Source organism: Rutidosis leptorrhynchoides, chromosome 2, assembly GCF_046630445.1.
Source record: "Rutidosis leptorrhynchoides isolate AG116_Rl617_1_P2 chromosome 2, CSIRO_AGI_Rlap_v1, whole genome shotgun sequence".
Lineage (NCBI taxonomy): Eukaryota > Viridiplantae > Streptophyta > Magnoliopsida > Asterales > Asteraceae > Rutidosis > Rutidosis leptorrhynchoides.
The window spans coordinates 86,384,584-86,397,633 of record NC_092334.1 but is presented as its reverse complement, the minus strand read 5'-3'; the positions used below and the strand labels follow the sequence as shown (position 1 = coordinate 86,397,633).

At 32.5% G+C, this 13,050-nt stretch overlaps 1 protein-coding gene across 1 annotated transcript in view; it reads right to left on the bottom strand.

The window, feature by feature from the left end:
* Nucleotides 1–10,209, bottom strand: part of LOC139891113 (E3 ubiquitin-protein ligase RMA1H1-like) — a 45,936-nt gene extending 35,727 nt beyond the window's left edge. The window contains exon 1 of the mRNA XM_071874042.1: nt 10,127–10,209. The gene's annotated coding sequence lies outside the window, so the exon portion shown is untranslated. The remainder of the gene's footprint in view (nt 1–10,126) is intronic.
* Between the last annotated feature and the right edge of the window lie 2,841 nt (nt 10,210–13,050).

Sequence of the window (13,050 nt, the reverse complement as noted above, 5' to 3'; positions counted from 1 at the left end):
TAAAGCAGAAATAAACAAACAGCGGAATGGTTGGGAGAGTGTTAGAGGAATGAGAGGTCGCGGGTTCAATCTTTGGCCGTGATATTTTTTTAGAAGAAGAAGAAAGAAAGCAGAAAAGATTAGTTAAAGGAAATAAATCTGTAAGATATTTAAGAAAAATCAAGTTAGAAGGATGGTTTATGGTGTTTTGAGATAACAGGAGGTCGTGGGATCAAACCCAGTTCATAGCATTTTTTTTTAGAAAAGCTTGAGAAGGTTCGTGAATCCGAGGCCAACCCTACACTTGATAAATGTCGTCATATGTATTTTTACTACAAAATACATTAGGTGAGTTTCATTTGCTCCCTTTTTAATTGCTTTTGCAATATATATTTTTGGGCTGAGAATACATGCGCTGCTTTTATAAATGTTTACAAAATAGACACAAGTACTTAAAAATATATTCTACGTTGAGTTGTACCACTGGTATATTTCCCTGTAGCTTGGTAACTACTATTTACATGGGTATTGTAAACGCGAATCCTGTTGATAGATCTATCGGGCCTGACAACCCCAACCGGACTGGACGACCAGTATTCAACGGTTGCACAGTACTTCGTTTTGTAGGCTACACTTGGTACAGTGTAGTGAGATTTCATAATAAAGGGAATATGCGACATTGATTAATAGTTAAGTATGGTTACCAAGTGCTCAACCACTTAGAATGTTTTTCATACACTTGCGAGTGTATTATGTTTATGATAACGGAAATCTTGTGGTCTATTAATATATTGAAATGATTATCATGATAAACCTATGAACTCACCAACCTTTTGGTTGACACTTTAAAGCATGTTTATTCTCAGGTACGAATTAAGTCTTCCGTTGTGCATTTGCTCATTTTAAGGACATTACTTGGAGTCAATCATCGCAATGGGACCAAATGTTGATGACTTCGTCCAGGTGGATAAGGACGGGTCCTCACAGGTGGTATCAGAGCCTTGGTCCTAGCGAATCAGGTCTTGCATTAGTGTGTCTAACTAATAGTTGTTAGGATGCATTAGCAAGTCTGGACTTCGACCTTAGCTGCATATTATAAGTATTGTTTATCATTTCTAGTGGAAAATTACATGCTTATCATTCCTAAGTCTAGACACGACTTCCTGCACTTATTTGATAGATAGTGTACAGATAAATTCATATCTTAGCGTATCTGTTACTGTAGACTTTATCTGACACGTTTCCTTAATTTCCTCCGCAATTTACGGGATCTTCTGTAATATATACATGTATTCTATGTAATTAGAATATCAACCGATATCCAAAAATCATCTCATATCGAAAAATCCTTTATCTAACCGTACAAGACGGAACTCGCAACTAGTTCAAATTCCGTAGATTCCCACATCTATTTCGATATGGACTTCGACTCAAGCTCCGAAGACAGTGTAACCGGAATGGATCAACCAGTTAGTCATCACCAATTCTGGATGAATTGGGGATGGATTCGTAGCCTACTTAATCATTGGAGGCATGAAGAAGGTTATCCCTTCCACCAACCGAATTCACCTCTGGGTGAAGAACCTGAAGCACTTACCGGCGAACCTGTCCGAAACACCATTTTCTCTCTCATTTCCCGAGTATCTCGTCACGATCATATACTATACCAAATTCTAGATCTTATTTATCCACTCGTCCGAACCGACAGTCACCCCGGTATAATAGAAGAAGTCAACGAGCTTCGCGCTCGAGTGGTGGCTTTAGAGAATATGGTGCGAAGGTTACAAACACCAGCAGCAGCACCAGCAGCATAACAGTACCACCATCACCAACATCAATATCTGCATCCCACATCTCAATATCAAAATCTTTACCACAAACATCAACATCATACGCACCATATATACCAAGGAGTACCAACAACAATGAAGGATGAAGTATTGATCCATAACTTCATTGATATTCTGCGAAGAATATGTGGTTCCTAATAGTTTTAGAGATTACATATTCTAGCTCAAACCGAAAATCATATGAGCTTAATATCATATTAACTCATTAAATCCATGATTATATCTGAAGAAAATATATATGTATATATGTTTTCATAAAAATTGTAATTAAAAATTCATTCGTACAAACTGTTAATGGTGAAAATAATTTAACGGGTAGGTAATACCCGAGGAATATTTTGATTTCACATTATTAAGTTATACTGTACATTCTTTGAATCTGATTCTACAGTCATTTACTATCCTACTTACACCGATATACGAATATGTTCTCCACAAAATAACCATTTTCATTCAATTTCATATTTGAATTTTGACTTCTCAGAATCTAACAAGTGGCATAATGAAGAAAACATTTGACAAAATAAAATTTGTTAGAAACAAACAAATTAACTATGAGAAAAATTTTGTTAAGAATTCACGCTAACTGTTCCAACTAACTGTTCCTAGCTAACAGATTACATTTTATTTATCGCAATTTATTTATCGCAATTTACATTCTCGCAATTTTATTTATCGTCATTTAATTTCTGTTATTTACTTTATGCACTTTATTTATCGTCATTTAATTTTTGTTATTTATTTTACGCACTTTAAATAACGGGACACGTATACAAGGTTTCGACCTATCATATCGACCCATCTATATATATGTTTCAGAACAACCATAGACACTCTATATGTGAATGTTGGAGTTGGCTATACAGGGTTGAGGTTGATTTCAAAATATATATATGGTTTGTGTTGTGATCAATACTGAGACCGGTACACGGGTCACGATACATATTAATTAATTCGAATATTATATATTAAATTATATATGAATATATTGGACTATTGGACAATTGGACTATTGAACTGCTAACTTTGGACAATTAAAATGAATTAAAATATTGATTATAATATATGAAACTAAACAATTCTTCAAGTTTGCCACTTGATTTCATCTTAAACCTCATTTATACCTCGACAATTACAATCCACGTTCAAATCTTTCATGATTCTTGAAAACACCTCAATCGAGAAGAGGAACCAACCGCACTTCATCTACGGGAAAAAAAGATCTATGAATATAGTTATGCACCTGAAAAACTCTTGGAACCTGAGTAAAGGTTTAACACGTATCTGCGCTAGCTCCTTTGGCGATGTTACTACCGAAAATCGCTTTGCAATCCCTTTCCAAAGTAGCCAATTTTGTCACAGCTCCAGCAAGTCAACTTCGACTTTCCGTTCAAAACAACCTTATTATAATATATACGTGCTTATTTATTGTTACCAGAAAACCTTTTATATTCTACCATACTACCATCAGCGTTTAATCATCTCAAAACGCAATTCTCCTGAAAACACCCCGATTTGATAACCAATGATCCAGATCCGTTAACTTTGAAAATGCTGACAAAGCAGCATGTTGTAAATGGTCTTAATGACCAAAAGTGATGATAAAAGAATGGAGTGTTGGGAACGTTCGATAGAAAATTTGGTACTGAAAAACGGATTAAGCAAACCATGAAGGAGATTGTGAACAAATCACAAAGACTAAGCCTGTACTCAACGAATCCCTATGATTCAGTATCTGCTAAAATCTTTAAACGAATATTTTGCTCCTACTTATTCTAAATCCTTGCGGAAAATTTTCTTTATCAACCCTCGAACTTAGGAATTCCAAAATATCGTCATAAAATATCTTCGATATTTTTGAGGATATTTTCATAAATATTCCTGTCCAAAATTATCTACCTCTTCGTGTTTTCAGTATTCCATTATATTGAAAACTTCTGTAAAATTATAAGTATGAATTATGAATGGATTGTGGAGAAGTGTTGGGAATTGAAGCATGGATTAGTATAATATACTGAAACTTGGCCAACGTGATTATATTACAGTAAGTCATGCTAAATTTCTAATGTAGCGTGATGATGATTCACATACCTTATCCTCATCATGAGCCATGTCACACGACTCTTTCATTCTACTTAATTTCTAAGCATATTACGGAAATATTTCTTTGATATTTCTGTTCTTCTGTAATTCCAACATTTTGCTAATAAATCGTGATATTTTATTTTCTTTCTGATTAGAAGATTTTCTCTAAATTCCTTGAATTCCGGAAACAACTGTGACTACGTCAAAAGCCAAGACTAATATTTAATTACTCATTTCACTCTTTTGTGATAGTTTCATTCGTACTCTTTGCACGATCGAATTATCTTATCTATATTAAGCAACGGTGATAAAATTCTATTCTATCAATTCATATTCATCATGAAAACACTCTTATTGTTAGCCATGACAACCACGATCAAATTTCGGGACGAAATTTCTTTAACGGGTAGGTACTGTGACGACCCGAGAATTTTCGACCAAATTTATACTTTATTCTTATATGATTCCGACACGTTAAGCAAAGTCTGTAATGTTGAGTCTCAAAAACTTTGAACTGTGTTAATATATTCATTTAACCTTCGACTGCTCTCGACGATTCACGAACAATTAACTGTAAATAAATATGTGTGTGTGTATATATATATATATATATATATATATATATATATATATATATATATATATATATATATATATATATATAATATAAGTATATAATAATTTGAATTGATAAAATACAATTTAATCATTTGAATTAAATATGTAAAATATAGTTGATATAGTAATATTATTATTACTTTCATGATTTTTATTAAAATTAATATCAATATTAGTATTATTAATATCATTATTAACATTATTACTAAAAACTACTATTGTCCTGATTATTAATATTATTTTCATTATCATTAATAATATTAAAAGTATTATTATTATTAATATATTTATATATATTTATTATTAATATTAGATACTATATATTAAGTATATAGAACAAAATCAGTTAACAATCCAGATCAGCTTTTTCCTTTTTCTTCTGATTTGCTATTTGGGTGTGAGTATATGTCGAATTTGCATTTTTTTATCAATTACTTTAAACATTTGTAAGTGGATTATAATAGATAGTTAAAGTTGATTGTAGTGGGTATCTGTCTCGTCATTACGTACACCACTTAGAATCAAAGCGAGATAGAAGATTTGGATCATTGTCTATAATAAAGTTTGAAACCCGTGAGTAACTCTCCTAACCTTTTGGCCATATATTGACTTTAATATGACAATTGTGAACCCAAGTAACTCAATCACCATACACATTCATATCCATATTATTCTGCTATCCTTCTTTTTAGAATCATAAACCCACAACTATCTTCAAATCATCTTCCATCACACCCGAATGACCAGAAACCACCATTCGAAGATATAGATATATCCACCTTGATTTCTTCTCCTGCGAATCACCATCCAAGAACCACCCTCCCACCTTGAAACATTTGGATCACCATCATTAAACCGTCACTACCATGAGCAAAGATCATTACCATCTTCCTTCCTTACTTATCAACAACCATGATCAAACTCTAATCATTTCTGTTTTCTTTTGATTACCACGAAGTACTATCTTGAACCCATAAACCACATCTTTACACCCTTGTCACCACCCCCTACAACATCGAACCATTTAATATTCTATTTCATTTCTTTAATAGAACAGCTAATCACCTGCCATCATCGAAACATCCATCAATAAACTGCCTGCAAACCACCAATTTAAACTGTTGTATAGCTTTTCTTCTTGACTCGAAAACCATAACCACCATCACTTTTCTCTCTCTCTCTCTCTCTCTCTCTCTCTCTCTCTCTCTCCCTCTCTTCATTTTATCCTCTTTTTAATCGAAACCTACTGCTTCATCATTTATTTTCTGATTGCAAACAATTACCTGTCACGATTCATTGTTTGCTACGATCATTTTGTTTTCACCATCGCAACCTATATAATCCTTGTCACCTTCAACAATCAACTCATTTAAACAGGTTGCTGCTGCAAATTCACGTTAGTATTTCTATATTATATTTCGGGTATCATACTCACCAAAGATAAATAACGCCAATGTTTGTGAAATATTAAAACAATAAAAGGTGCCTACGTTTTGTTTTTTTTTCCTGTTTGGACGACAAATCTCACACAGAAGTAAACCACTTGTTGATAATCAAATATTAAGGATATGGTGTCATGTATTTGTCTATTTCCTTGGCCGACTTTTGAGACTAAAAGGGTTATTTCTTTTTGCTTTATTATGATATTGGGTGGGAGAAAGTTACGCGCAGACAAAACAAATTGAGTACCGAATTGAATTAAATCTGTGAATTAAGAGGTATGGTGGGGGCTTGTGGGTCTCAATCTGTCAAATACAGAAGCAAAGAGACAACTCTTGTGGTTCCAACTTTCATTTGTTTCTATTATATATATATCGAAATTCTATATTCCAACATGTATCGATGGGTCCAATCAATTAGATGTTATATGTGACCATGAGAGTATTATATGATGATGAGATGAGGAGTGAAGGCGTATATATTTTTTTTTTATCTACCGTTCAGAATTTAGCGTTGCCAAACCAACAACTCACGAATTTTCCTTGGATTATTTGGGTTTATTATATGGGCATCGATATATTTAAATACTGGGCTTTAGGAGGGCCATGAGTCTGGGCTGGTACCTCTGTGTTCTCGTACATGACTACTAGGATGATGGTTTATGTATGACAATTATAATAATGCTCGTAAATGAAGGGAAATGATGATGATTAAATGGTGACGGTTATGATTAGGATATGATTATGATAATATGATATAGGGTGTGCGATGATAATGATCATGATAACCATTAAAATGATGATGATTAAGAAACTGATATATAAGGGTTAAATAGTTTTAAGTTGTAAGTAAAGCAGAAATAAACAAACAGCGGAATGGTTGGGAGAGTGTTAGAGGAATGAGAGGTCGCGGGTTCAATCTTTGGCCGTGATATTTTTTTAGAAGAAGAAGAAAGAAAGCAGAAAAGATTAGTTAAAGGAAATAAATCTGTAAGATATTTAAGAAAAATCAAGTTAGAAGGATGGTTTATGGTGTTTTGAGATAACAGGAGGTCGTGGGATCAAACCCAGTTCATAGCATTTTTTTTTAGAAAAGCTTGAGAAGGTTCGTGAATCCGAGGCCAACCCTACACTTGATAAATGTCGTCATATGTATTTTTACTACAAAATACATTAGGTGAGTTTCATTTGCTCCCTTTTTAATTGCTTTTGCAATATATATTTTTGGGCTGAGAATACATGCGCTGCTTTTATAAATGTTTACAAAATAGACACAAGTACTTAAAAATATATTCTACGTTGAGTTGTACCACTGGCATATTTCCCTGTAGCTTGGTAAATACTATTTACATGGGTATTGTAAACGCGAATCCTGTTGATAGATCTATCGGGCCTGACAACCCCAACCGGACTGGACGACCAGTATTCAACGGTTGCACAGTACTTCGTTTTGTAGGCTACACTTGGTACAGTGTAGTGAGATTTCATAATAAAGGGAATATGCGACATTGATTAATAGTTAAGTATGGTTACCAAGTGCTCAACCACTTAGAATGTTTTTCATACACTTGCGAGTGTATTATGTTTATGATAACGGAAATCTTGTGGTCTATTAATATATTGAAATGATTATCATGATAAACCTATGAACTCACCAACCTTTTGGTTGACACTTTAAAGCATGTTTATTCTCAGGTACGAATTAAGTCTTCCGTTGTGCATTTGCTCATTTTAAGGACATTACTTGGAGTCAATCATCGCAATGGGACCAAATGTTGATGACTTCGTCCAGGTGGATAAGGACGGGTCCTCACAGTGGGCTAGAGCATATCACTAAGAAATATATTTCATAGGTAAGTTTGTACAGTTTTTATTTTTATTTTTATTTTTAACCTTTTGATAATAAACGCTAATTTGTTCGCTATAAAGTATTAAATTGGTATTCGATGAAATTAGGTCTTGCGACCGAAATTATTGATATCATACAAAAATTTATTACATCACTGCAAAATTTAACGTTTATTCTTAAGGTATAAATATCTTTAATCAATCAACTCAAAATATTTCAAAAATTCGTCATGAGTTAAATTAGGTCATGGAACAGAAATTACTTTGCCGAAAAGAGGAGCGAATATTTTTGATAATATTTGATTGATTAAAGTGGGATAAAAGCCAAAAAGATTTTTAATTTTATTTTTACCATGTTTTTAAAAAATTAATAAATTAATATTAAATAAATATTGTAAACTTTTAAAATTGTAAATATTTGGAAAATTAATATTTTTAATATAAGTTTGTATGTATAAAAACAAAAATATAATTTAAGTTTGGTGTGAATTTATAATATGAATCTTTAATTAAGTTTGGTGTGAATTTTTTTAATTTTATGCATTTTAAATTTAAGTTTGGTGTGAATTTAAAAACAAAAATTTACTTTATTTCGCTAAGTTAAAAATATGATTTTTAAAATTCGTCGTAAGTTGAAGACTAGGTCGTTGAGCCGAAATTGCTTTACCCGAGGGAGGGACGAGAACTTTTATTATCATTATTTTTAATCTTATTGATTTAAAGTATGTCAAAAACATTAAAAAACCCAAAAATCTTTCCTTTTAAAACCGCACTTTAAATTGACAAATTTTAAAATTTTGTCGAGGGACGGACTAGGACATCGATCCGAAACGACCTCGTTCTAAATAACAAGGGAAACAAATTTTTAAAATTAATTAATATTTGTTTTATAAGTTAAAGATTTAAAAAAAAATAAAAAAAAATAAACACCGCGACTCGCGGAGTTTAAAGGGGAGAAACATCGCGACTCACGGAGTTTGTAAATTCCAGAAAAAAAATAAAACGCAAAGATCAGATTAGTTGCACACAACCACACCACAAAACTGCGAAAACAAACACGAAAAACACACACAAAATCGAATTTTTTCACCATTTTTCATCAAATCTTTCACAAAATGGTAAATTTCTATCAAGGAATTACTCAAGAAAAATGGTAAATTTCTACACCTAAACACCATTTAATCCGAAAATTAGTGTTCTTGAACAAATTTATACCCAATTCGATTTTGATGCTTTTTAGTGTAATTATACTTAAATTGTTTATGTATTATGCTTGTATAACCTAGATTGATGCTATTTAACATGATTAGAAGCCTTAAACTTCAAATTTTGAGTAATCTAGGGTTTGTGTTCTTGAACTTCAAATTTTGTGTACTAACAAGATACCTTTTACATATCAATCACAGCCTGCAACATATAATAGATTACATAGCCCTCTTATGGATCATGAGGCAGTCGAACACCATATTAGTGTGGTTGGAAACTAACAATGTGATATGGAATCTCCAAAATCAAATATAATAAATGCTTTGCAGACGATGGTATTTGGACGTGCTCGTCCTTGAATGACTTGATAAAGAAACAATGGAGCTCTATGTATTCTAACTTAAACAACATGGGACTAAGACATCTAATCTAACCTAAACAAACAAACAAACAAAAAGAATACACCTTGATCTATTCGTCAATTGTCATGCTGATATAAAAAAAAAAGTTGATCCAACATAAGAAACGAGACATAGAACTATAAAAGACGCATCACTTAATAACATACTACACCCAAAAAGACATTAAATTATAAGGCTTTTCACTAAGTACAGGTACTTATGTACATTTACTTTTTAAGACAAAGGCATCAAAAATTAAAATTTCTTAAAAACACAGAAACTTAAAGAGAAAAATCAAGTGAAATATTACATAGGTAAGATCTAATCTAATCTAATCCAATCTAATTCTTATTATTGTAAACAAGAAATTGAGGTGCATAACTATGTGAAATATCAAAAAGATCACCTTTATTTAAGAAACTGCACCCAAATTTTGTAATTAACATAAAACAAGTCAATTAAACTAACCAACAAGACTCATAGCACAAAACATCAAGTCACAACTCACAAAATTTGCTGCATTGTTCAAGTACTAATATTAATGAATAATACGAAATTTACTTCATGTGTAAATATATAGAATTCCTAATACGAGTAATAATCGATTAATTAGCGGCAATAAACAATCAATACATGAAATGAAACCCTAGAAATCTGAAACTGAAATGAATTTATAGACGATGAAGAGAAATTAACAAACCTGGAGTTCGTTTGAAATGAATCACGTGAGGATTATATAAGTTTGATCCACGGAACGAGCTGAATAATAAGATATGAATAATTAAGAGAAAATTGGGTGAAATTAAAGGGGATATTTATTAGGTAAATTTTGTGAAAAACAAGTGAGAATATAGATGGATAGGTATGCAATGCCAGCTGTTGCAAAGATCAATGTCCGGCTAACCAACGGAGTAATTCATTTTTAACTACGGAGAATAATTTTCAAAATTTACTACTCCGTAACTTAATTTTAGTTTCTTTGTTTTTTTAATTAAAAAATTAAATATAATTTATAAATCGTTGCTGGCAGTACATTATATAGTTATGTTATAATTGAGTAGGTTTATAACTACCTTTAGTGGCCTATAGATTTCTATTGATGTAATGCGGAGAGAAAATAGAGAGGAAGTAAAATATATTTGAGAAAATTGTACCTAACTTACAATTGCATTTGATGCATATATATAGTATATAACTTACTGTACAATGCTCCTCATTTTCAATATGTAAATATTGTGTTCTTGAGCAAAATTGGGGCTTTTTGATATAAACAGGTTATGGCCTATTTTTGTCATGAATTATTGCTAAATTAAGTAGTGTAACATGTTTAGGTAGTTAAATGATCCAAACTTTGAGGCTAAACATGATTTTTGAGAATTAAAGTGGACTTTTTCAAGTCTAAAATTCATGAACTTGATTTTTGAGAGATAATGTCATTTGAAACTTGTTTAATTGCTAATAATGATTATTTTGACATGTTATTTGAGTTGAATGCTTATGAACTTGGCGAACATTTTCGTATATGCTTATTTGAAAAAGTGTAGATTTGATAAAAATATGAAAATGAGCATAAGTTTGATATAAATTGAACATGTCATTGTAATTATTTTGATTGATGATTTTGCTGACACTAATGCATATTTGGATGCACAAAAATTGTGTTTGATGTGTTTTGCAGACTGAAAGGGGTGAATCTTCATCCCAAGCTCGCATTGCTCCTCTTGAGAATGCGGAACAATAGGATGTTGATAACTATTACAAACAAGATATACCTCATCCAGTTATGACATTTTTAGATATGCACGTGGAAGATTTGCACCCGAACTTGAGATTAGACAGACGTTGGATAGATTATCCAAAATACCAAAGGAGCTTGCACACTCTTCATTCTAAAGCTGTTGAAGTACCTAGGGTAATAAAATGGGAACCGTTAGAAGCTGTAGGATTTGGCGAACGGATTAGAGAATTACTTACGCAGAGGTATGGTAATTCTACTTTTAACGATTGGGTACAATTATTCAACATGCATAGACCTGTATATAAAGTATGGTGTGAAGAATTATTGTGTAGTATAGAAATAAATGATCGGGTAGCTACTTTAACCGATCGAACTTTTATTAGATTTTTGTTAGGAGGTTCGATGCGCCTCATGTCTCTACTAGACATGGCTCAGGCCTTACGTATATATACGCCTGAGGAGCTAGCATCTGCCGATTGTCGAGGGTTGATATTAAATGGTAGGAAGATTGATGAAAATTTTGATACGCATGGTGTATGGAGTCAAATGACTAGCCATCACCGATTTAAAGGGGGAAATTACTCTTATTTGGATATAGATAGAGCTGAGTTAAGAGTAATTCACAGGTTTCTAGCGAACTCGATTACACAGCGAGGTAAAAATAAGGAAAAGGTAAATGAGCAAGATTTATTTTACCACATGTGTATTCGAGACCCACAAAGCGCTGTAAGTATACCTTATTGTGTGGGTTATTATTTATCAGCTATGGTTAGGGGGATGAGACCGCACAGTATAATAGGGGGTGGTATATTTATTACATTAATTGTTGAGTATCTCGATGTGGATATAAGTCGGGGGGGATTATTAATCGAAGAACCAGAACCCCACGATACAATTGGTTTAAATGTATATCATGGTGCTAAGGTTTTGAAGAGGCGAAATAACGCCGCAGTACAATATAATGGAAGACATCCACAGGTTGAAAGAGATCAACAGCCAGGTAATGTGGGAGGGGGAAATGAAATGACAGAAATGCAAAGGTTTATAGCTTCACAAGAGTATAAAAATGCTAGACATCGAGCATTTGAAGATTGGCAAGTTCATCAAAACCACATCATAGCTCATTGCCAACATATAGGTAGAAACTATATTCCTACTCCAAAGCCCGTATTTCCTCCCTGGTCTATAGAGATCCTGAAATGTTCCGTTCATATTGATTATAAACGTTCCATATTAATTGATTTCGTTGCGAGGTTTTGACCTCTATATGAGACGTTTTTCAAAGACTGCATTCATTTTTAAAACAACCATAACCTTTATTTTATCAATAAAGGTTTCAAAAGCATTACGTAGATTATCAAATAATGATAATCTAAAATATACTGTTTACACACGACCATTACATAATGGTTTACAATAGAAATATATTACATCGACATATGTTTCTTGAATGCAGTTTTTATATAATATCATACAAACATGGACTCCAAATCTTGTCCTTATTTTAGTATGCAACAGCGGAAGCTCTTAATATTCACCTGAGAATAAACATGCTTTAAACGTCAACAAAAATGTTGGTGAGTTATAGGTTTAACCTATATATATCAAATCGTAACAATAGACCACAAGATTTCATATTTCAATACACATCCCATACATAGAGATAAAAATCATTCATATGGTGAACACCTGGTAACCGACATTAACAAGATGCATATATAAGAATATCCCCATCATTCCAGGACACCCTTCGGATATGATATAAATTTCGAAGTACTAAAGCATCCGGTACTTTGGATGGGGTTTGTTAGGCCCAATAGATCTATCTTTAGGATTCGCGTCAATTAGGGTGTCTGTTCCCTAATTCTTAGATTACCAGACTTAAT